Source organism: Agelaius tricolor, unplaced genomic scaffold (genome assembly GCF_023055355.1).
Source record: "Agelaius tricolor isolate 1412-34295 unplaced genomic scaffold, bAgeTri1.0.p SCAF_11, whole genome shotgun sequence".
NCBI classification, from domain to species: domain Eukaryota; kingdom Metazoa; phylum Chordata; class Aves; order Passeriformes; family Icteridae; genus Agelaius; species Agelaius tricolor.
Window position 1 is genome coordinate 11,780,529 of NW_027269271.1, and position 24,040 is coordinate 11,804,568.

Genomic DNA, 24,040 nt, shown 5'->3' on the forward strand with positions numbered 1-24,040 from the left:
CAGCAGGTAGGTCAGAAGGAACCACTCATCTCTCACTGGCATAGCAGTCACATCATGAGAGGAATAAGAGTGATGCTATCCAAACTCAAAATGCCTCAATCCATCAGCAGGGTCAAAAAAAATCAAACCTAATCTGCTAAACTGCTAATTGTTGAACTGATGTGTTTTTGGCGTGCATATTTCTATGTAACTGCCTTGTCAAATTCCCTAACCAATGTGTGCTACCAATAGCTAACCCCAGTGCTGCCACTGCAGCTGTACCTCCTAAGAATCTTGGCTTATTCTTCTCTCTGAGGAGAGAGGAAAAACATCAATATGACATCCCACACCCCTTGAAATCTCCCCAAATCAGGAACAAGTTCATGCAGGACAGCTTGCTCTGATTCTGTCAGTCTTTACACTTAAGGCAAAAAGGGCCTGACTCTGATGACTAACAGTACAAGGACACTGATGTATAAAACTGTATCAATTAAAAGGAAACATCTACTTTCATATATTAATATAAGAATATAGTTAGATATCTGAAAACCCTTTTTTGTTCTTCCCAAATTAGATTACACATATATCATTATAGTCATCATTTTATGGATATGTGGAAAAGAACATGTATGACTGACCTTCAAATCAACCTTCAACTTGACAACCTAGACTGATGTACTATCCAGATCTCTATTTCTCATTCTGTTTCAACTGTCAAAAAGAATTTTTTTGTTATAAATAGGAACCCTCCAACAACAACAGAAAATAAAATACAGGCAGCCACCTTGCAATGTACCTATTCTCAAAATTCTCTTTGCTTTTGTCTCAGTTTCAACAAAAATGTAAACCAGAAACTTCTGGACACAGACTATAACTTAACTGCAAAACAAGCACACAAGTGGCTTGCCACCACTTTTTGAAGTCCATTTTAGTTCTAATTCTGTGTTAAAAAAAGAGTCTTGACTGGAAGATTCTCCTAATTTTCTTTATGAATATAGAATGATTGAGAAATTGTAAAAAAAACCTACCATACTCTTAAATTAAAGTTTCAGATGCCCAGGATTCTAAAATTTTTTTTTTTTTTTTTTTTTACCAGGGTACCTTTGAAAGTCATAAATGTGACTGAGATTGCCTTGTTGTGAAGACAGGTAAGGACTGGGTGTCTGAAGTCATTGTGAGGCCTGACAGACTTGCATTCATTGCAGGTAGACTTTTTGTTGAAGTACATAAGCAAGCCTTGGGAACAGCTCATGCTGGGGATGTGTCCTTAGGCCAGCAGTAATTAGCTCCCCTAAGAATCCTGTAGCCACAAGGTGCCATTAGCATTAGGAAATGTACTGCACTTTGAAGATGTAAAAGGATTTCAAAGAGCTCATTGGTACCAGATTATCCACTACACTGGGATTTCTGCATTACTGTTTTCAACTCTTATTATAAAATTATAAATAGATATTTCGACAAATTTGTAAGTTATTTTTGACAGCCGGTTATTGCACTTACTAGTCAAAACCCCAAAACGTAAGTTTTCACTAGGAATGTCCCTTTTATTTAAGGAAACAAAAGTTTGGTTTTATTTATTAAGGAGCCTGAAAATCTGTTCATTTTTCTTTTTTCCGCTTGTTTAGTCCTTAAAAAAAGTTTATGGTGTGTACAAAAGAATAGAATTCTTACAAGTAACTAATTTTTTCTTCCCTGATGATACTGCAAAATTCAATGGAAAAATCCCCAACAAACCACAGAAGGATTTTGTCAGGTTTTGATAACAGGACAACAGAACAGAAATGGAAGATGCAAATGGCTTTCTTTTGCTCTAAAAGCTCAAGATTAATATGAAAGCGATAATCAAAAAATCAAGTTGAAGGGGAGTCATATAGAAATCAGAAAAAACCACTTTTTCCCAAGCAAGGTAATGCTGCTCAGGGACAGGTTGTTCAGAAAGAGCACCTCAGAGGTGTTTGAGATGCAGCAAAACAAGGCCAGGACAGTTGTGCTGTTACTAGACCAAATTCTAGTAACAGCACAACTTCAGGAGGGGGCCTGGTACCAGAAGACCTTTCCAAGCAAAAGTTCTCCTCCTGCAGTTACTGAAACTACCCAAGAATCCATCTTAGAAAAGAGATTATAGGATTTTAATTAAAAGGTTAAATAAATACAGAAAACCAAATATTGAAATTCTAATGCAAAAAAGAGCAAAGCTTCAAATAAGGAAACATACACATTCCTCAAAGCCACACTGTAATTTAGGGTTTTTCACTGAGTTGTACATACTACATGGAAGCTAAGAACCCATACCTTTTCTTCCTTTCAAGTCATCCTAACAGGAATCAGATACATTTACTCTATCACAGCAAGAGTCTGCAGACAGATGAAGTATTTACTGAAGTTACCCAAATCATCTGTCATCTGCATTTCAAAAATAAACATGTAGTTCTACAATAGAAATCTGTTAAAGATAAGTACTATCACTTCAACACACTTTGCTTCATATAAGATTTTTCTTCCAAAAATTTCACCTTCAAGACTTCAAACTGTAATAAAAAATTTTCTTTTATTTTCCCTGTTCAGCACTGCTTAGACTCAGGCATTCAACTCAACAATCAACACTGGCAAGATTTGTAACTGGCTGGATAGGCTGCCTGTTCTGCAGGTAAAAATTTATATAAATATAACTAAATATATTGAATTCTTCTCTTAAACTTGGATCAGTGTATTCCCAACAGGCAAGAAACTGATACTTTATTCTATCATCCTGAGAGCACATCCTATTGTAGACAAGCTAAAAAGAGCACCCAGCATGAAACTCAGCTCATTTCCTCATAAAAGTACATGCCCAACCACCTTATTATTCTACTTCTTTCATGAATAAATAGATCATGATTCCACTACAGTTTCAGATACAGCCATTTCAAGAGACTCAGCTTTAGTTGGGGAAGAATTAACTCATGCTACAAACGTTCAGAATTTTAAAATCTGGAGATTAATGTTTCATCTTCTGTACCAGCCAATATCATATCTGTAGCAACATTTTTCTTGCACAGGGATTTTCCCATATTTTTGGACTGAAACCTCAGAGAAAATTATTTTTCAATCATGGTGATTTTGTTGCAGACATCTTTCATGAAAAATCCTTTCTTAGGATTTTTCCTTGTGAGAAGCTGCAGTTTCAGCAACCAAAGTAAACAATGGTTATCTGCTGCTGTGGAATGCAACAGGTAGACCCGTGATTGGTCTCCTGTGGGTGTTTGGATTTCTTGACCACTCATGGCAGAGCTGGCTCTTGCTCTGTCTGAGACACAGATCTTTGTTATTCATTCTTTTCTATTCTTAGCTTAGCTAGCTTCTCAAGAAACCTTTCCTTTCTATTGCTTTTTAGTATAGTCCTAATGTAACATATATCATAAAATAATAAACCAAGCCTTCTGATCATGGAGTCAACATTCTCGTCTCTTCTTCATCCTGAAAACCCTTGTGACCACAGTCACAATGATTTCACTATAAAACAAAAAAAAATGAGACCTACATTAACCAGACTCAGAATTCAGTGCCTATATCAATTCCCTACATGAAACAAGTGACCATCTGCTCCACTTGCCTATAAGCAATATTAGTATCTTCTCTCTTTGCTGCCCTATTTATCCCCCTTCCCCCCCCCCACCGCTTTATCTTTAAATCCTTCTCTCCATACAACACTACTCACCTATTTTTAACTCATGTCTTCCAAATTTCCACTTGGCTGCTCACCTCATCAACATATGTTAGATCTGCTCACTGGTGCTACAGACCTCCTATCTGGGACCATTTATGAACCATCTTGTAGCTGGCACAGTCATTTACATGTCTTAAAGGCATTTACAAAATGTCACTACCTCAGAATATATCCTCAGAAGAAGCTGTGGCCAGATCCACTTAAAGCTCTTGACCTTAAATTTGTTCACTCTGTAGTGGGTCATAATTTCAAAAGCTAAAATAAAGCTTGATGTTAAGTCTGGTTTTATAATTCTAATCATCCCATTCTGATCTTGAGAATTCCATTTGATCTGAAAATTTCTCTTATATAGAAAAATAGGGATTTGTGAGATTAAGAAACTATTTATTATTTATATTTTTCCCCTCCAAAAGAAGAGGAAAGATATATTTATACTCTCAATTTCTACCACTCTTAAATTATTTGGAATACTAGATTCCCTCTTTCAGATGTCTGGTGAGAAAAGTGTATCTAATGAGTGTTCTCCTTTTAAAAACAAAATGTAAGGAAGTTTCTGACCTTAGAGGGTCTTATTGCTGAAGTTTGAGTCTCCAGTGATTCTCTTACAGCTCTTCACTACCAATTCTGGGTTTCATATAAATGTGTAAAGTCCTTCTTGTACATAAGCCAAGAAACAATGCAGAGCTGCTCATGTGAGCTTTTCTAATTGTTCTAATACAATCAGCAAAGGAATTCTTGTAGATAGGTTTGTCATAATACCTTGTTGACATTTTTTATTTAACAATTATCTCTTGAAGCGCAGCAAACTCTGCAGAGGAATAGAGCTGCGGTGACTACAACTGCAATGCTAATTAACAGACATACCAAATCTGAATGTTTTAGTAAGAATTTTTTAAAGGAGTGTATTGCATGTCAAGCAGCCAGGAAATACTTGCAAAAACAATTTTTATTTCCTGGAAAATTTGATACTCTGCATTAGAATATGAAATGCTGGGCAGCAAATTAAAGCAATGGCCTTGTGTGTGCCCCTATGTATTATTTTTATGGTGTTGATGTTTACCTCATCTGCCCTTTGAGTAGACTGCAGAATTTGGAGGAATTTATAAATTTACCAGTAATTTCTAAACTCTAAAATACTGCAATACAAAGTACTAGCAGCAGTCATCTGGAAGAGATTTACTGATTAGGCAGCCCAAGTAAATTATTAAAGACATAGTAGTTTTACCATTGCTGTCTCATGTTTGCAAGCAAAACAAAGGAAACAGATGCACTTTGCTATGTTCTGATTGTCTGAAAAATGCCATGTTTATATAAGAAATCTAGAAACTCATCTGAGTTCTTCTGCAGAAAACAAAACTTAGTAAAGTCAAAAGATAAATGAAAACTGGTTCCACTACTATATTGTCTCAATATATCTGGTATTGTTGCTCTTGAGTATCTAGAAGTGCTAGTATGCAATGTTTAAAATAATCCTGGCTTAGAGGTGAGGTCTGAAGGTAGATACAGAGATTTTATTAATCCTTCCCTAGTACTGATTTTACTCTGATAATATTAATTCTTTTTCTCCATTATGTGGTGTCCTTAGGGTTGGCTATATCTAACCCAAATATCACCAAAAAAGGGAGCTATAATAGAGATAATTGATTTCATTTGTCTTTATCTAGTTAATTACTTCATCCTGCACTCACTTTCCTTTATTTTTGCAATTTCCTAAACCAAGAGAATGAACTGTTAATGACAAAGGAAAAGGAGAGAAAGAGAGGGAGGGGGGGAGAGAGAGGAGATGGAATCTTCATTTGTCTGCATTTCTCTATCTCAACTTCTGCTTTGCATTCAGATAGATTCAGTGCTAAAAAATCCTCATTAATAAATAAAAGCAACCTCCTAACTCTGTATTACTTTTGGTCCTGAGGAACATCAAAAGACTGTGCAAACCTAAAGTAAAATGCAATCAATTACCAAGCTCAGGGGATTATTTCACCAAAGCAATTGATTTAACTTCACCACTGCCGCCACCTCTCATTGCAAACATATCAGCTATTTAACAGCACACTCATAAAACAAGGTAACAAATTACCTCAGCATTTCCTAGGGAATAACCTTTCAGTCTTTCACTAGAAGAAGACAGGTCAAAAATCACCTTCTTTTCTTTTCAATTCAGTTCATACAACCTCTACTATACCTACAAGAAATGTATTATAAAATAAGGGAATCCAACTGAAGATTTCATACAGTAGAATGTATGTCTTAGGTTTCAGGAAATAGATAATGGGATCTTTAATGACTACACAGAACAAGGATTGGGACTTGTCACATCAAATGCATTTCTATTTAACAGCACAACAATAGACTTCAGTGAGAAACACGACTCAATACACAAATGCAGGCTTTCCATCAGTGCAGATATTCTATCCATGTGTGATCCCAGAGGGAGTACATGCAGGACTTTGAGGACTGACATTCATCTCAACAAAATAGAGAGTTCTGAGCTTGACAAGGGGCAGCTTGACAAGGGGCAGTACCTAAAAAGGGAAAGGAGACACTGTCCAAGATATCAAATCCAAAGAAATTAGTTTATTTCTTTGTCTTGCTATACATTTTTTACTCTGTCAAATGGGGAATTGACTCCTTTGCTTTCCTTCTCTTGGGCTGGGGCCATATCCTACTTTCACTGTGTATCTAAAGAGATAGCACTCTCTGTTGATGTCGATGCCCTTCAGACATTTCCCATATTAGTAATAAGGAAATTAGATTTTCCCTTTCCCAAAAGTGCTGAAACATCTAGAATTGCCATTATCACTCAGCAAGATACTGTAATGTTTTTCACTGTGTTGTTGGTTATGAAAAGCTACATAACATAATACAGAAATGAAATAACTTCATTTTCATCACCAATTCCTTCTTTCTAACATTATTCAGTATGTGGATCATCTGTCTTGTATGATCAGATATTGAAACTTAGCTTTAAAACTAAACTCAGAAACCATAATGCCAGGGACTAGAATCTTACTCATGTCACAGGGTTCTGTCAGGGAAATCCAGCAAGGTGAAATCATTCAAGCAATCACAGTTACACAGAAGAGAATCAAAAAGCCATAATATACCCAGCTGGACAACAGAGGAGCCCCAAGTGCTGAGCAGCAGCTGCCATTCTGATGGAAGTGCTCATTAAGAGCTGCCAGTGTTCATGCAGTAAGCTGGAAATGCCTGACTCCAGGAACATAATAGGCCAGAAATTGCCAAGTGTCAAGAACACAAAGTGCAGATCACCAGCAGCACTTTAAAGCTCCTATAATTCCTGAAGATCTGTTTGGAATGCTATTCCTCTTGAAATCTGTCAGCCCATGTCTGCCTGACCCCCCTTGCTGCTTGTGTGGAGTCAGCTCTACCAGCACACAGGTGTGAAACAGCATTTCCCCGGCTTGTAACCAGGCAGAATGAAAACAGGGTTATAAATATTGAAATAGATTCCCAGATGCCAGTCTCAGGACAGGTGGGAACATGACAGTGCATGAGTCTGTCTAAAAGCACACAAGGACAGTTCAGGTAATAGAACTTCTCTGAATAAGGATTTTCTCTGGCTTTGGCAACAAAAACCCACTGAGGTTTTATTTTCTCCTCCTCAAATCAGAATTGTTTTCAAATCAGCACTGCTCTAAAGAGGACAAATTAAAATGTAATTCAATCTTTAATTGATATGTATTGACATATATAAAGAACTGCCTTCACTAAGGCAATTTTCAAAGGTTTTTTGTTTCATTTTTTTCTCTTTTTCTTTCAGCCAAACCTGTAACACAGTATTGTTAATTATCCTTGGAGATTTTTCTCATCCTAATTCTTGAAAAATAAAAAATCTTTATTGATGTGTACTCCAGATACCTTCTGATTTAAGGAAGAAATGGTGCATTCACGAATGAGATATTTGACTTTGCTGATGGTACTACATTTTCACATAGCAGCTGAATACTTCTAAATATATAGGATATACCCAAGCACTCAAAAAAGGAAATTAAGGTGGTATGTAAGGTGGCATTTCTTTAAGTAGAAATAAAAAGTTGGCAAATAGTGACAAATTCACTGAAAGATATTTGGCAGCACTGGTTATGTCTGAAAATAATCCAGCTGCCATCTTATTTTAGACAGTCTGACTGACTGATCTAAGGAGCTGTCATCAAAGAGATCTGAAAGCTTAATAAAATACTGAGAAATCAATTTTTCAAACCCAGCCAATGTTCAACTTGGATGCTTGGGGGACACAGCAGAATAACTGACTGGTGTAAAGGAACCAGAAAAGATAAATTACTCAAGATATTACTGGATTTGTATATTTTTTCTGTCACACAGTTTGCACACATGAATATTATGTTCACTGTACTATTATTCTTTGTTTTTTTTCCAGTAAACAGATAAAATGGACTCAGCACTTCCACTTTTGGATTATATTTTTCTCATTTGCAGACATTGTATTTACAAAATAATTGCTTCCATTTTTTTCTGCTAAACATCTTTCCTTCCCAGGACCGTTTCTATTTATGTATATTCAAGTGTCTAAGTTCTGCCAAAAGTCAACAGACTCTTCAAAGAAAGTCCAACATTTATTTTATGGAAAACACCTCTGAATGTACAGTCCAAAAGGTTTAAATCACTTCTGTGACTGAGACAACACTGTTGCCTCAAGTTTTCTCTATGGCTGTTTCCTAATGATGGAAGCTCTGGTGCCCGTGTCCATAACTCATTAACACAGCTTTGAAAATGCCTCCTCTCCATTGCTCAACTCCAAAGAATTCTCCACCTTCTCATATAATTTCTTTTAAATCTATGATTTCCAATTAAGCTTCTACTAAACAAGTTTAAAAAATATATTGCTGCTTTAAAATTACTGAATTTCTGGTTTTGTTTCATGCTCCCTCAAGGAATGTTTTGAAGAGTGTACTTATGTATCTCATTTTGCAATGGCTTGGGCATGTTGGGTTTTAAAAGTGATCAGATTTCAATTACCAATAATGACCTTGCAGGACCTCAATAATTACCACAATTCTCACAGGGTGCTTATTAAACTTTTAGTGGTTTTTCCTCCTATTTAAAAAACTTTATTCCTTTTGCACAGAAAAAAAAAAAAAATCTAGATGATTTCAAGAGGACTATTTATGCCTAAAGCTACTTACTGATGATAAAAGAGTAGTACTGTTTGCTCATATTTTATTTTTCCATATTTGCAGCTATTTAATATTCTCCCCTACCTTGCTATGTGCTAAATGCTTTGCAGCTTTTAGATGCTTGAAGTTATAATTTTGAACAGTTCTTATATTTCTATCTAGTGACATCAGATCTAATTTTTAGCCTTAATTTTATTGAAATAAGTGTTTTGTTTTTTTTCCTTATAATCATCTGTAACATCTCACAGTAAACAGCAGGTGGTTCTAATCAATCTCTCTCCACCCATTACTTATTCCCATGAATGTTGTCTTTTAAGAGTTCTTTGGGATTGGAACTACACATTGTATAAAACTGCCACGTAATTTTTGTTTCTGATGATCCATTATCACAAGATACCAGATGTGCACTACTTCTTCTTAATTACCATACTTAGGGCTTATGTCATAAAACTAACTGAGGCAATCTTTGATCTGGGTATTTTCTTCCAACACTGGGAGGACACAATACCACATTACCTCAAGATATGCTCACACAATATTTAGTAATTGCTCATAGGAAAAGCAATTTGATTGTCTGAGGAGCAAAAAGAAGTCTGCAAAAGCTGCTTTTCCCATACATTCCTCAACCTCCTGTAGTCCATAGTGCTATGGTTGAAGAACTTTCTTAAACCAGCAAAATCTAGTTTTTTGTCAGGGAGGAAAATATATATGTACAAGAAAATATAATGCTTAGTAATGAATGATATCTTATTTTAAATATTGATTCTTCTCCCCTAGATCCTCACAGCTCTTACCAGAAACTACAATATTTTAGAACCAGCATTCCAGAGATAGAATAACCTGTCTGTGGTCCAAAAAAATTTTCTTTAAAAAATTAGAATTAAGAATTTTTTCAAAAAATTTAAATTTAATTTTTCCTCTAGTAAGTGTTTCTCAAAATAATGGATATTTTAGCCAGCATGTTGTTTACTAAGCCCATGCTGCCTGAATCACACCACAGAAAGCCTCTTTTCAGAAGGTATTGTCTGGCTTGACTACCTGGGAAAGAGATGTTCAACAAGTCCCTGCTGGATTGTACAGCTCAGAGGTCATCAGGACCAAAGTCTCTCACAATGATCACTTTCTCTTCCAAGAGTTGCAGAATGTTCAGACTAGCACTCCACAGCAGTGTTAATGTTATGGATTTAAAAAAGAAAATTAGTTTGAAGCAGATTTAAGAGTTAAAAGCATATTCAGCAGTGCTATTTTTACATTGCCAAGTAAGCATAAAACTCTTCTTTATTTCTGAGGAAAAGTAGAGAGAAGAGCTTATCTTCAGTGAATCAGTTCAGTTCCACTGAGTGCTAAAGGCATGAGCAGGCAGGTTTATATTGCAAACTGAGCCTGAACCTGGCACTTTGCAAGCCTGGCTTCCTTTCCTTGCCAAGTTCTCTCTAACCTTAGTTAGCTGTGCACTGCTTCACTAGTCCTTAGTTTTTGTCTTACTTTTTATTGTTGTTTTGAATGGCACTAATGCAGGAGTGCTCACAGTGGAAGCTTCTATGAAAACTTTTGAAATATTTGATTGGTAAAAATTACACTTATTTCATTGTTTGATTTAACATTTGACCTATTGCAAATAAAACACACCTTTGTTTTCTGCAGAAATATGTCAACTATAAAGACAGCTGGCTTTAACATAGGGCCATACCTTAGGCTTTGCTTTTCTGATAATATTTTTGATGCAACTTTTCCAACAAGGTTTTTAAATTATAGTTCTGAAGTTCCCAATCAGAAGTCAGAAATGTTTTTATTTGCAAGAATGCAAATAGTGAAAGATTATCCAGAAGTAAAAGCTATAGAATAGCTGGTACAGAAAAATTTTATTTTTTTTTCTTAGAAAGAAAACAATCAATCACCTATTTAAATAGTGTATGATTATCTTCTATTCAACACTCTTAAAGCAAATTTTTCAAGCAGAGTAAATTGACATAGCTTCACCAAAACCAGTAAATTTTGCAAGTCTAGAAGCTGGAAATCTAACCCTTCATCAGCCAAGTGACTTCTTAATACAATTTTACAGCCCTGGTATTGTTCTGAACCATTATCTCCCATGTATACAGATACTCTCAGAATCCAATGGCTTCCAGCCATTCTAATAGCTCTAATTTCATGACAGTTCTTCAAAACTGGATCCCAAATTACTAAAAGTGCAAAAATGTCATCTGCATTTTAGAATCTACACACAAAGTTCCACCCTGATTTATATATTTATTAACTCTACTGCAGATAGCTGAGAGCTAAGTCTGCTGCAGTTTGCACTAATATGGATGATCTCACCAGATCATTCACTTACAGATTCTTCAACAGTTGAAACAAACACTGTCATGGTTTCCACTCTTGCAAAAAGAACTACTCTGCTATCATCACCTTCACACTTCACAGTTTTAAGTACTCCTATCTTATGGGAAGGATTATTCAGATTCAGTTCTTCTCTGCAGCAATAACAGATGGGTATCACTCAATAACACAGACAGTTCTATCCTATGTACCTGAAGCCATCAATACTGTTTTCCTAGGATGAGGATTTTATTCATCACTTCCAGCTAAGTGAAATGACTGGTTTGGCATAAAGTCTCTAAAAAGTGCCTCACAAACCCTCCAAAAAGGGACACGCCCGAGACAAGCCAGAAAATGGAGCAGGTTTTTCAAAAGCAGGACTGCTGCAGGTAGAGCTGCAGTGAACTTGCAGGGCTGCTGGCCTGTAGGCAGAGACAGATTGCACTAATTCAGACAGTTCCTTGGGGCTTTCCAATTATGCCATGGGCCATTCCATGGCTGTGAGTTATGAGCTGCAACTCTTTGAAGAACAGGCTGAATTTCACTTCAATGTATAGGCTCTGCAGCCTAATATATATATCATGTTGACAAAGTCACTTCTTTCCCATCAGACCTCTGTCATTAAAATCAGTGAATTCAGAACTTATTGAGGTTAGCATTTGGGGCTAGTCCCTAATTTTCTGAATTTGGTAGGCATATCTAATGTAATTCAGATCAAGCTTTTATTCAGATTTCTATGCTTTTTTTTCCTACATTTCCTATTCCTACATATTTCCTGCATTTCCTATATTGTATTTTTATGTTTCAACCACACAATAAAGAAAAATATTACTGGTGGATTCATAACTTAGTTTGCAAAATTGACACCCAATTCCAGCATATGAATATGCAGGACTAGATAGTGAACAAGCCTCAGCAGGGAGGAAAAAAGATGATGAGGAAGAAATCTACCTGACACATTGTGCCAGCCTCATTCTGCATATTTTAGCTTTTCACTCTAGCTCCTATTTATTATTTCCTTATAATTATTTTTCTTCTTCTTAGTCTTTCATACAGAATGATATCACAGCCACATTTTCCATCAAACTACTGCCATTGGAACAAGCAATGGTGATTTCTCTCACTGGAGCATGTTACTGTTAATATCAGAAAACACCAAGTAATGAACCCAAGGAACAAACAAGTTACCATCAGATTAGATCTCAGTTTTCTTCTGATCCAAAATGTCCCTTCAGGAAACACTGGAGGTGTGTAAAGATTTCTTCAGGTGACCTTCAAGTGATTAATAAAATAAACCAATGATTTCTTCTAGCAAGAAACTTTTGTAAAGGATAAAATAGGTTCTAATTTATACAAATGTTTCATCAAAGAGAGATGCTGTGAGGCATTCTGGACAACAGGGTCCATAGACAGGGTCCATAGACCCTTGCTAATTACAGAGTTGGCACCAAGATTTCCCCAAATGAAAAAAAAAAAAAAGGAGCTGCATCCTTGTCTAGCTTGGCCTGCAGAGTGAGAAGTCACAAGAGAATGATGAGAGGCTCAGAGGCACTTTGCAGCTTAGCTAGTACTTCAGGGGAATCAGTGTAAGACAAGCTGCACTGAGTACCACGTTCCCAATCACCTCCCAAAGACCTTCCAGGAAAAGTGTAGCAGTGAATGTTTTTGCACAGGCACCACCAATATTGTGGAGAAATTTTCACATTCTGTAGCTTACTCTAATTCCCAAACAAATTTGGTCCTGCAACTGTCCAATCCTGCATCACTCCTGCCAACAAAAACCCACATTTGCATTCCTGATTTTAAACAGCCTTAGAACTCTGTGTATCCAGGAAGGCAAAAATCAAGACTTGGACTGTGCAAAGACAAGATCTTTTACATCTTTCATCATTGCCAATCAGTCACATCCAGCAAAAAGAGGAAGCCTCAAATCCACCATTGTGTTTCAAAGAGGTTTGTTTCCTCTCCCAGTTTTTTAAGTTTCACAGGGCTTTGAAAAAGCAAAGCCATGCTTTGAGTTCCCATGCTGTCCACAGAAATTGAAAAGCCTGAAACACAACACCAGATGCTTAATATTCCAGGACATTTGGTTTGTGGGATGTATTACAGGCCAGTTGCACTATTTTTCTGTATCTTGTCTCACCTTTTTGCTTCATTTCACATAGTACTTCACTAGGCATTACATCAGCTTTTTTGTCCTTTTCTTCCTTTGCAGTTTGGTAAACTGAGATAAAGCTAATTCAGAACATGCTCAGCTACCACGATTGACTTTATTAAGGTTTGTGTAGATAACTTGCAACTACTGCTATTGTTGTATGTTATTACTTCTACTTTACTATTTACTGAAGTATTGTAATTACTTTTCTGTAAAATCAGATACTAGATTAATATATCAGAGTAAGACTACACCAATTTTTACAAAATTAATAATTGTTGGACTTGGTGTAATATCTGGCTTCTGGGGAATATAGTTGTTATATTTTTGCTATCAAGACTACAGTCTGATAAATGTTCCTTCCCCATCCCTCCCCAAAACATAAGTTTATGTTTTGATTATTGTGACTGGTTCTCACCAGCACAGTAAGTTCCCCCTCCAAAATAATAATTCATTGAAACTACAAGTTAACTAATACTTGCAAAAGCCCATGATTTCTAATTTCAAAATAGTAAAAATACAGTTCAGTATGCAAAATAGATTCAAGCACACATATTCCTGGAAGACTCTTTTATTCCTCCCACTTCTCCAATTTCTGTATATAACAACTAGAATCTGAAATAAGGACTAGAGCAAAACCACTTTGAGTGTACTTTAATACCTCTCAAAGAAATTTTGTCAGACACAACTTGTTAGTCAGTGTCCTCTCCTTGCAAATCAATAATTGAGTTGGAAGTATTCAAAGCACAACAGAGAGAAAATTGGCTTTCTGGGCAAAAATACACTTCTGAGTCAGCCCTCAGCCTTTCTTTTCAAGACAATGCTCCTTTGCTTCAAGTACTGTATTCTGCCACTTCCAGAGCAGTGGCACTCTGCTCAATCCATCTCCTGCCATAGCAGGTATTCAACTCCCACAGCTTCATTAGAAAAAGATTTCCTTTTATTCATGTTATAAAATGACTAATTTCCATCTTCTGGATTTAGATATACTTTTTGTCACAAGTGCTCATTTTTAGACTACATGCTAAGCTTAATGATTTTGATTTCCTCATTTCCATGTTAGAGTCTGCTTCTCAGTTTCTAGAACAGGGTGGCTATGTGAACCTTATTGACTCCAAGTAAACTTTATTTGCCTCTGAAAAGCAGGCAAGGTGAGCTGGACCCTTCATCCATCACTAATTAATTCTAGAAAGCTGTTAAATAGCTAGATTGTAATATTTCATTCAGACATAAATTAATCTTTGCATTTCTCATTAGAAAGCATTCTCTATTCCTTTACCCTTCAATTACATTTGTCACTGATTTTGAAGTTTGTCATACTTCTGAATATAATCACTCCCTCTGGCAACTATTCCATTGTTATTTCATTGGTCTGAACCTACTGACTTGTTGTTCAGCCACCTTTTCTGATGCAGGCTAAGCAGTCTAATTTTTTCTTATATCTGCCAAGACTTAAGCAGGTAATTGAAGAAAGTGTATTTCAAACAGTGGATACTCTCTGTTTCTTCCCCTTGTTTTGAATTCCATTCCTAGACATGGTCTTATATTTCTCATCCATTCTCCCCACCTCAAGGGAGGTTGTGGTTAAGCTGGAGAGAGAATTGGCAGAGAATTTCAGGAGGTGGCCTGGCACAGGTCAGGGACACCACAATGTACACAAGCCCCCTCCAGGAAAGTTCTGTGCACCTTTGTAATACATGAGTCACTTCTAACTTGCATTTCTATTGCTTGGGTTAAAAACATTACCTTTCTTTTCCTTGCAAGGTCATAGTGTTTTAAGCAGCTGTGATTTAGATCTAAAAGCTGTAATAATTTCTTCTTGCTGAGAGTCCAAAGACACACAGGCAGTTAATTTGGGTGACAAATCCTGATGGTGCAGATTTCAGGTTCTATACATCTTGTCTGCAGTCTCCCTCGTTCTGGTTCAATAGTAGTTCACATGAGATTTCAGGCTTGTTACAATTTATGTTTCACTGTATTCCTCCTATGGACCCTGCAAGCTCTTCCAACCCCCAAAATTTCTGTTAATGAGACAGACAATTCATTTGCCATCCCATCCTCCTCAGTCCTTTAGCTTCTTAATTGCAAATAAAAACTAAAATTATTCCCAAGCATTCTGCTTGACAGAGAGTGGGGGCTTTGAGAGATAAGAGAACATACCAAGGCTTTTCTAGGAAACAGTAAGCCTTTCCATCCAACATTTTGCAGGCTTTTCTCTCTCACCCCTCAAAAGGTCAAGATTGCCAAAGAACCTAATTATTTTTCAGTGAATCTTTGTGTCCTCAAAATAAAAACAACTCTATAGTTATAGTTTTAATTGCTAATCTTCTTCACAACATGTTATACAGAAGAAACCAAGGACTTAATCTTCAAGATACTTGAAAGGAACCACTAAATTCCTATCAGTGCCAATGGCAGAAGACCAAGGTTAAAGGCCCAGCACTCAACAATCATTATAAACTTAGCTGTCTAGTGGAATCCACACTGAGACACAAGACAGGCGCTAAGCTTTCAGAGTTCTTTTCTGAGAAAGGAACAGCATTCCTAAACTAGACACACACTTATCTTACAGTTACATATTAAACACTGGGGAAAGGGCAGGGAACACCATAGCTTACAGTTAGCTGCCTATATCCAGGTCTCTGCAGACAAAATAAAAAAAAAAAACAAAACAAGAATGCCACCAAAGTGTGATCAATAGATTAACAGCCTGACCACCAGGTGTGCCATCATGTTCTATTGTAAGAATACTTAATTCAAAACAGGCTCTTCAGCCTAGCCAGTAGGGATTTCATTTCCTAGAAAGGAAATCAAAACATCCTGGATTTAAAACCAGGTTAAGTGATAGGTTTCCCACCCAGTTACACCAAAACACCATTTTTGCTGCATGCAAAGCACTTAATGACTGTGTGTTCCAGATCTTGATGGTTCTGGGGCTAAAAGATTTGATACACTAAATGAGTTGCCTGTTGCCTACCTTGATTTCCAATCAGCCCAAAGTTCCCATTTTTTTGAGCCGCATGTGTCATCTAGAATGGGATGGAGCCATTTCTTTCCACCTTAGTCTTCCTAACCAGACACAGGTTATTCAGAAGTAAAGTAGATCTCTCCCATAACAAACCTACAAAATGACATACATAATTACTCATTCTGACATATCTTTAATCAGTGGGTATCCATTCTTTCATTAACTAGTAGCATTGCTAAAAATTATGTACTGAATATGCACCATTAACAAGCTGGAAAAACTCCCCTTTGCATAATTTTTGAAGCATATCAGCTGGTTACAAAACATTGTTTTTTCCCATTCAACCTTGACCTGAGTTAGAACTTGTTAGTTGTCATGGCAATAGAAGCATTCAGGTGGTAGGAAAGAGAAATTAGCAGATTTCAGATGAAACTGCTCTGGTAGGGTGTGTTCTCAGGAAGATTTATATACCAGGCAGAGATTGATAGTATTTACACTTTGATGTAGTTGAATGTTTTGAAAAATCAGTCAGTATGATAAATGTGAGTTTCTTATTATCTGCTATAATTTTATCCAGCTGTCTTTTGCCAGACCACACCACTGACTGACTAAATATCTTTTTTCAAAGTTATTCTGGTAAAATAAATAAGAAGGAAATTAAGTATGAGGTTTTTTAAAAAAAATGTCATTGCAAAAAATACCAACAGAAAAATTGTCTTGTGTAGCTAATTTTGCATTTCTCTGTATGTATCAGAGAGTTAAACTTACTTTTTACAAGCAAAGCAGAGCAATACTGCTACTTCAGAAAGTCTTTGGAGCTTTTAAAAACGCCAGCTTGAAGCTATAACAGTTGGGATAACCTGCACCTGGCCTTTATGTTCAGAGTATTTAATTTTAAAAAATCCATGTGTGATCATATGCCAGTAGCCATTTTCTGGCATGGGACATAAATATTAACTTTTATTTTAGAAATTTCACTGCTTAAGTTTTCATTTTCACTGATATAAAACAATTAGAACTAAGCTGATTTAAGTTTGGGTGATTTTTTTTGGGGGGGAAAGGGTTTTGTTATTGCTTTGGGTGGATTTTACGTGTGTGAGAACAGGAAAACAAGAAATATTGAGCTCTTTGCAATTAAGTCTTCAGAAAAAGTCCTCATGGCAAGCTCAACTACAACTAAGCAGTTCTTGACAGATACTTGTCTACTCTATTCTTCACCATCCCCACTGATGGGGACTACACAGCCCTCCTAGGAAATGCCCTGCAGTGTTAACAATCCTTATAGCTGGAAACTAATCTTAACATCTAAAAATCTAAAATTTTCATGCTGTAGTTGCCATCCTTTTCTCTTACACACAATGAATATGGAGATCGATGTGGTCCCTTCTTCTTTACCATTTGAAGACTGTTACTATATCTGTTCTCAGTGAGATTCCATTAAAAAAAACCCAAAAAACTAAATTTATCTCAGGTCATGCGTTAATGCCACCCACTAAGTCACCTTGGATAACTCCACTGCTCTTTCCTGGCTCAGCTGGGAAGGGAAGTACATAAAACCAGTTCAGTTAAAAGCAAGGGCTCTTACAAGAGGGACAAGACAGGAGCCATCTCGTGGCTTTCATGAGTCAGCTGACAGGAAATAATTCTGATGTTTTTAACAAAGCAGCTATATACTAGCTTGTCTAAACAAAACAATCTGAGGTTTATAACTGTTTCTCAAAGATCTTGTCTTGTAACCTTCCTCTTCCTACTTCGTTCTCCAAAGTAAACTTCTCATCCTTAAATTGCAGTCTGGTACACATACCTGGAAATAATATTGAAACTTCTGTTAAGCTTATGTTAAAAATAGTACAAACTATTCTATACCCTTTACCCCTTGCTATTTTCCTTCCTCTTCTTAACAGAAGAATGACAGATTCAATGAAAGTGCTGCTAAACCAGGCATACCCCACCTTCTACTCTGCTGTCTATTACCAGTATTGTAAAAAGCACAATACTTTGCATGTGGCTTCACAGAACTGCCCTCTATTTTTTAGGTTTGGGGGTTTTGGTGATGTTTTTCCTATTTCCTACTTGTCCACACTATTGTGAATTCTAATCTTGTCTTGTAATTTGCTTGCAGTCCTTCCCAGTTTGGAGTCAAGCAGCGAATGCTCTATAAAGGGCTCAGCAATTACACTTCCCATGCAGTGCTCAATTCTGCATATCTGGCACAACAGGGTTTGCAGACTCATCTTGCTGCCATTAGATAAGGCTCTAATTATATTATGGAACAGGTAGAATCAAAAGCCAAATAATTTAATAATCACGAAAATAACACTGCCTTCTAATTCCAAAGGGAGTAGAATGGACACCCTTGAAAACAGGCTGCTCATATGGAAAATACAGAGTGCATCTTTTGCTTTGAAAGAGGGCATTTAATTCTCTGACCTTCATGAGCAAGCCCAAAAAGAGCATTCTGTGATTTTTTTTTCTCTTTGTTTCATAGTACTTGCTCTTATTTCCAGTGTCATTGAAATACTTGGAAAACAAAATTATCTAAGGCAGTTGGAGTAGATGATCATTGTATGTCCCTTGCAACTGAAATAGTCTGTTCTATTCTGTCTATTCTACTCTGCATCTGCACAATCAATCACATGTTACTGTTCCTTCAGGGAATGTTACCTTATACTTTATCTTTCTATATTTTTATGCCATTTTAATGGGTGGCATGGTATTAGTTCAGAAGTGGTTACTGTTGCATTTTGAAAATTGCTAATTTTATATTATTGACCTAAAAATTCTGTATCAGACTTCTGGAATAGTAGGTGGAGGTAAGGGGTACCACACACAAATTGTATCACAACATTAAAAAAAAATTGCAATGTCTCCTGGGACATGGAAAAAGGAGGAAAAGTCACATGAAAGATTCTCAAAGCAAGTGAAGGAAATTCATCACTACTAGGTCATCCTTCTTCACATTTTAGAGAAAAAAAAATCATGATTATTGGTGAATACTCCTGTATATTTTGAACACTGGTTTTGAAGCACTGGAGAAAAATAATGTAAGCTGACTCCTCAATTCCCTGCCTGTGATGGCTTAAGGGCAAACCAAGGTTCTGTGTAAAAGAAAGAAAATTATTGAAATTGACATTAAAGCACAGATACAGGAATATCCTCATGGATGTTAATACAATAATAATACAATATTAATACAATATTTTCACTCAAATTGTCTCTGCCTTTCCCCCTGAGGGTAGAATTCAGACACTGTAAAATTCTACCACCATAGGAAACTCAGGAAAACTGCCCCATTTCATTTGCCTGGTATCATATTAGTTCAGAGTGCAAACAGGCTGAAACTCTGGGAGCATCTTCAAGGCTGAACCATTTTAAAGAAATGCATTACTTTACAATCAGGGAAATAAAATTAAAATCTGTATTCCTTCCATTGTTATTAAGTCATAGTTCTCATCTTTTTTAAAACAAAGCAACTAAGGCAGATATGTTGATATGTTTCCAAAGGCAGTAATATGAGCTAAGTATACAATCACATATATCACAGGTATCAATTAACCATTGCAACTTCACATGGTTCAACCCACCAATAGTAACAACATAACCAACCTTCTATTCTTTGTTATATGGATTTTTGCTTCCTTTCTTAATCATTCTTCCTGAGTCTCATGCTTATCACTACTCTTTGGATATTTTTAGCCACTTTGCTCAACCCTGAGCAGAATGAACATAGCTCCTAGGTACACCTGCAGATAGTGCTATGGAGAACACTTACAACTCCATATTTAAATGTTTCCTTTCATTGTTCTTGTGACTACACTGAAAACATATTGCTTTTTAACTACAATATTATGGGCTTGTAATGCAGAGGAGTACAAAACCTGGTCCCAAAATTCCAGTTCCTCCCTACATTCATTTATGTTTCCTTAATAATAGTTCATTTTTTAATTTCCCTGTTTCTACAATAGTAAATTCTCAGTACAGGCAGGCTCATTTCTCTCCCACTGCAGAAAGACATTAAGGACTAGCTATATTTCAGTTTGTTCAAAAGGTATTAATGAACTCTAAGCATTTTTAGCCAGTTTATGATGTTTACTCCACTGTCTTTTTCCTAGGGCTCATTAGATTTTGAAGAATAAGGTCTAATTTCTGAATATAATGTATTTTTTTACAACACTGAGAAATGTATGAGATACTGCATTCATGTTAAGCAGGTAATTCATTGATATGTCACTTGAAGTATCCACCATCCTCATTTACTATTTCAGGGGTCTAATCTTTGTGCATTTCCTTGCCAATGGCTGAACTCTTAATTGCAACATCAGCAAGGCTACAAGATTTATAGTTGGCCTATTCTAGAACAGCCTCATTTAAGGATGGATCTACAACAGTGACTGAAGAATTAATTAGAATGATTGTGCAACTTATCCAACATTCTTCAAGACAGTTAGGGCAAAATAATCAAAAGACATTTTTTATTTTTCAAAACTAGTGCAGCTAGAACACGATCAATAAGAACACATCTGTTCCCAGATGACAGTCATGCAAACACATCTCATGCAACATCAGCAAAGCCTGTCAAGTGTTGAAAGCCATGTTTATGTGTCAGAATGTGCATTTCACTATTGGAATTCCTTTCAGAGCAGGCTGAGCAGCTACAGGCATTAAGTACACACACACATGCATACCCACACAGTTTCTTTCTGCAGCACTGGCAGAAAGATGCTGCCACATACTGCTGTCCCTAGGATCACTTCTGTTCAAAGTTATAGGATATTAATTAATTTTTTTACCTGATTCAAGCCTCTGATGATCTGTTTGCAAACTTCTTTTTGACTTTTTTTTCAGTTTCCCTTTTCCATCTGAACCTAATGCAAATAGGAAACTTGCAGTAGTTTAACAAAATTATGTGCATTATTAATATTTTAAAGTTTTTTAAAAACTTTCCTTCAGCATGGGGTTGATCAGATGGTTGTATGGTTTTATAATATGCTTCTCTTGAAATTCCTGTTATACAGCTTAATGGCCTAAGGGTAAATAAAAGCCAAAGCCTACAGGGAGAGGGGAACATTGACTGCAGCAACTCACCTAGCTGGAAATGTCACAGGAGTTTTCAGACCTGCCACTGGAACACATGAAGGAACTCTCAATCTGCTGAAGGTTTATTATTCAAAACAAACCCTTCAGATGCTTCACCTGTGAAATGACATTGTGATTCCTTACAAACCTTGCCTAAAAAGTATTTATCAGAGAAGATAGAAGTGCCTTTTTCATTTCCTTTACTAGCTGGAAGGTCTATGTGGTGATGAGCCACATCAGAGTGGAGAGTGAAAGGTACAGTAAGGCTTGGATAACAACAGATAAATTGGAGAACTCTCCTTTCAGCTACCTTATCACAGATTGTCCACTGCTGTGTTTTTCTCTTTCTCTTCCTGAAATACCTACCACTAAAACACATATATTATAATAATTTAGCTTTACAAGGAGATGGTGAATGGTCACTAAATGACCAGTAGCCTTTATACTTTTGGACTTAAGTTTCAAAAACCCCTCCCATTATTTCCTAAAATGTAGAATGATTCTTTAAAATGTCAAGTAAATGTGGACAAAATACTCAACCCAGAAGGCAAGACTTTGCTCTCCACTATAAGACTTTTCAATAAAGAGACAAAGGTTTCTTAAGAAGGCAAGAACCCTTGCCTGAGAAGGCAAGAAGTCAGCTAACCCTTGTGAGAATGAGGGGGGTCTTGAATCAAACTATGATAAATTCTGCCACAAACAAATTATTACTCATCAGAGTTCTGTCATTATAAGGAAAATGGTGATTTTCTTCATTTCCATTCTCCTTCTGCTTCGCAAATTTCTTCATAATATCCAATTATTTTGTACACCCTGAGATCTTAAGCACTTTGCCTCCAGCAAAGTGCTTGTGAGCCAAATATTGTTTTTTACAGGCTTACCCCACTTTATGTCATTTGTGGTAAGTAGCATGAGAAAAGTATACGATGCTAGGGAATCACAAAAGGTTAACTTTTGTTTTGAGTCCATCCCCTCCCCCAGCTCAAAAAGGGAAGTCAAGCACAGAAGAATCAAGCAAAATGGAGATATTTAAGAAATCATGCAGCTAGAACCCATGATAAAACATGGTCAGACTCTTCTACGTAACCACAGAATATAAACAAGGTTAAAGAGTAGATCCTCTCCTTAGAGGATGGATGGTAAAATAAGTGCATCTACTTAATACATTTGTAAAATGACAGCTTTCTGAAAATGAATACAAAATAAATAACAGGAACACTCATATTTTGCTATAGGATCAACTTTCAGAAAAGACACACAAAGACATGTATTCCCTCCCAAGTAAGCATCTAAAGCACAGGGATAATCTAGCTCTAACAGGCTGTGTCACATTTTTCTATTTTCTCACATTAAGGTTTATTAAGATTTCAGCAATAAGTATCTTTTCTTGCCTAATAGAACATAAAATTGTATTACTTATGTATATCTTTCACAAAATATTTATAGTACACTAGCTGTTTGCAATTCATTTTAAACAAAGTTCCTTTAAAATCAAGTTGTTGTTTTGGTTTTCTTTCTGGAAGTGGCTCCTGTAGTTCTCTGAAGACCTTTCTGTCTTCAGATCAGAAAGGTCTGGTGCCATCTGGCTTTGCACTGGGTCCATGCACAGCTTGGGACTTGCCTTTGTATGAGAAATGAAGGCTAATGCTCCAATCTTCTGGCTCAGGCTCAGGAGAGGCACTGATCATGAGGCAATTTCAGGGCACACAGGTATTTTGAAAAAAAAAGGATAGGTTTGGTTGAGTTTTTTTTTTTATAAACTCTCTGCCTTATTGTGGTGTGACTGAGTTATATTTCTGGAGACAAGCAATATTACCCATTCAGTTTGTTCAACATCTGTCAAAAGCCAAGATAACCACACACATGAGTTCCTTCAGCAAACAGAAGTTCCCTAAGAAAGCACTGTTTCTGCTCTCTAGGTTTAACACCCAGCACAGAAAGAATAGAATCAAAATCCCCAGAAACATCAACATTTTGATTACTTTTCCAGCAAGATGCAAGGAGATTCTTCTGCCATAAATTATCACACATTGGATTTTTCATCTGCAGGCTGAAGTTAAGTTGTTACCAGGTACTGTACTTTTTTTTTAATGACAATATTATTCTCAAGCTCTTCCTTTTTAATGTTGACCCTTTATAACAAAGCACCCACAGGCCTAACTTCATCCATTCTAGCATCACATTTGTCTTTATCACAGATATCTTTCTGGCTAATTATTCCTCTTAAGTTTCTATTTTTATACCTTCCTCTTATCTTTTTTTTCCCTCATTATCTTTTTAAGTAGAGGTGTGTTTGCATCCCCATTTCCTGAGAGCTATGAGCATGTCTGTGGACAGCTGCTAGAGCTGAGGGGTTGAGGTGGACTCGCATGAGCATTTGTCCATGACTTGTTACTTGTAGGTAATAATTTGGAAACATGGCTTGCAATCTGTTCCATTTTCTTTTAAAGCTAATGGAATATTATCTACCTCTTTTATATATAACCTCTTCATTATAATCCTGTTCTTCCAAGCCAGGCAGTTACATCAAACACTGACACTGCTATGGATTGAGCAGCTATTCCAGCTTCCCTTATGTCCCTGCTTTTTGCTGCCATTGACTTTTTATATAGGCCTTCCCAGTGTACTCTCTTTTAACAGCAGAAGATAAATCATCCTTTCATGCACAATCAGGTATCAGA

The 24,040-nt window shown here is 36.4% G+C and overlaps 1 long non-coding RNA gene across 1 annotated transcript in view; it reads right to left on the minus strand.

Moving 5' to 3' along the window:
• LOC139594270 (uncharacterized) overlaps positions 1–24,040 on the minus strand; it is a 158,044-nt gene that overhangs the window by 37,849 nt on the left and 96,155 nt on the right. The window contains exons 5-7 of the long non-coding RNA XR_011680568.1: positions 21,369–21,476; positions 21,074–21,148; positions 16,293–16,436 (exon numbers count right to left, since the gene is read on the minus strand). This is a non-coding gene — a long non-coding RNA (uncharacterized lncRNA). The remainder of the gene's footprint in view (positions 1–16,292; positions 16,437–21,073; positions 21,149–21,368; positions 21,477–24,040) is intronic.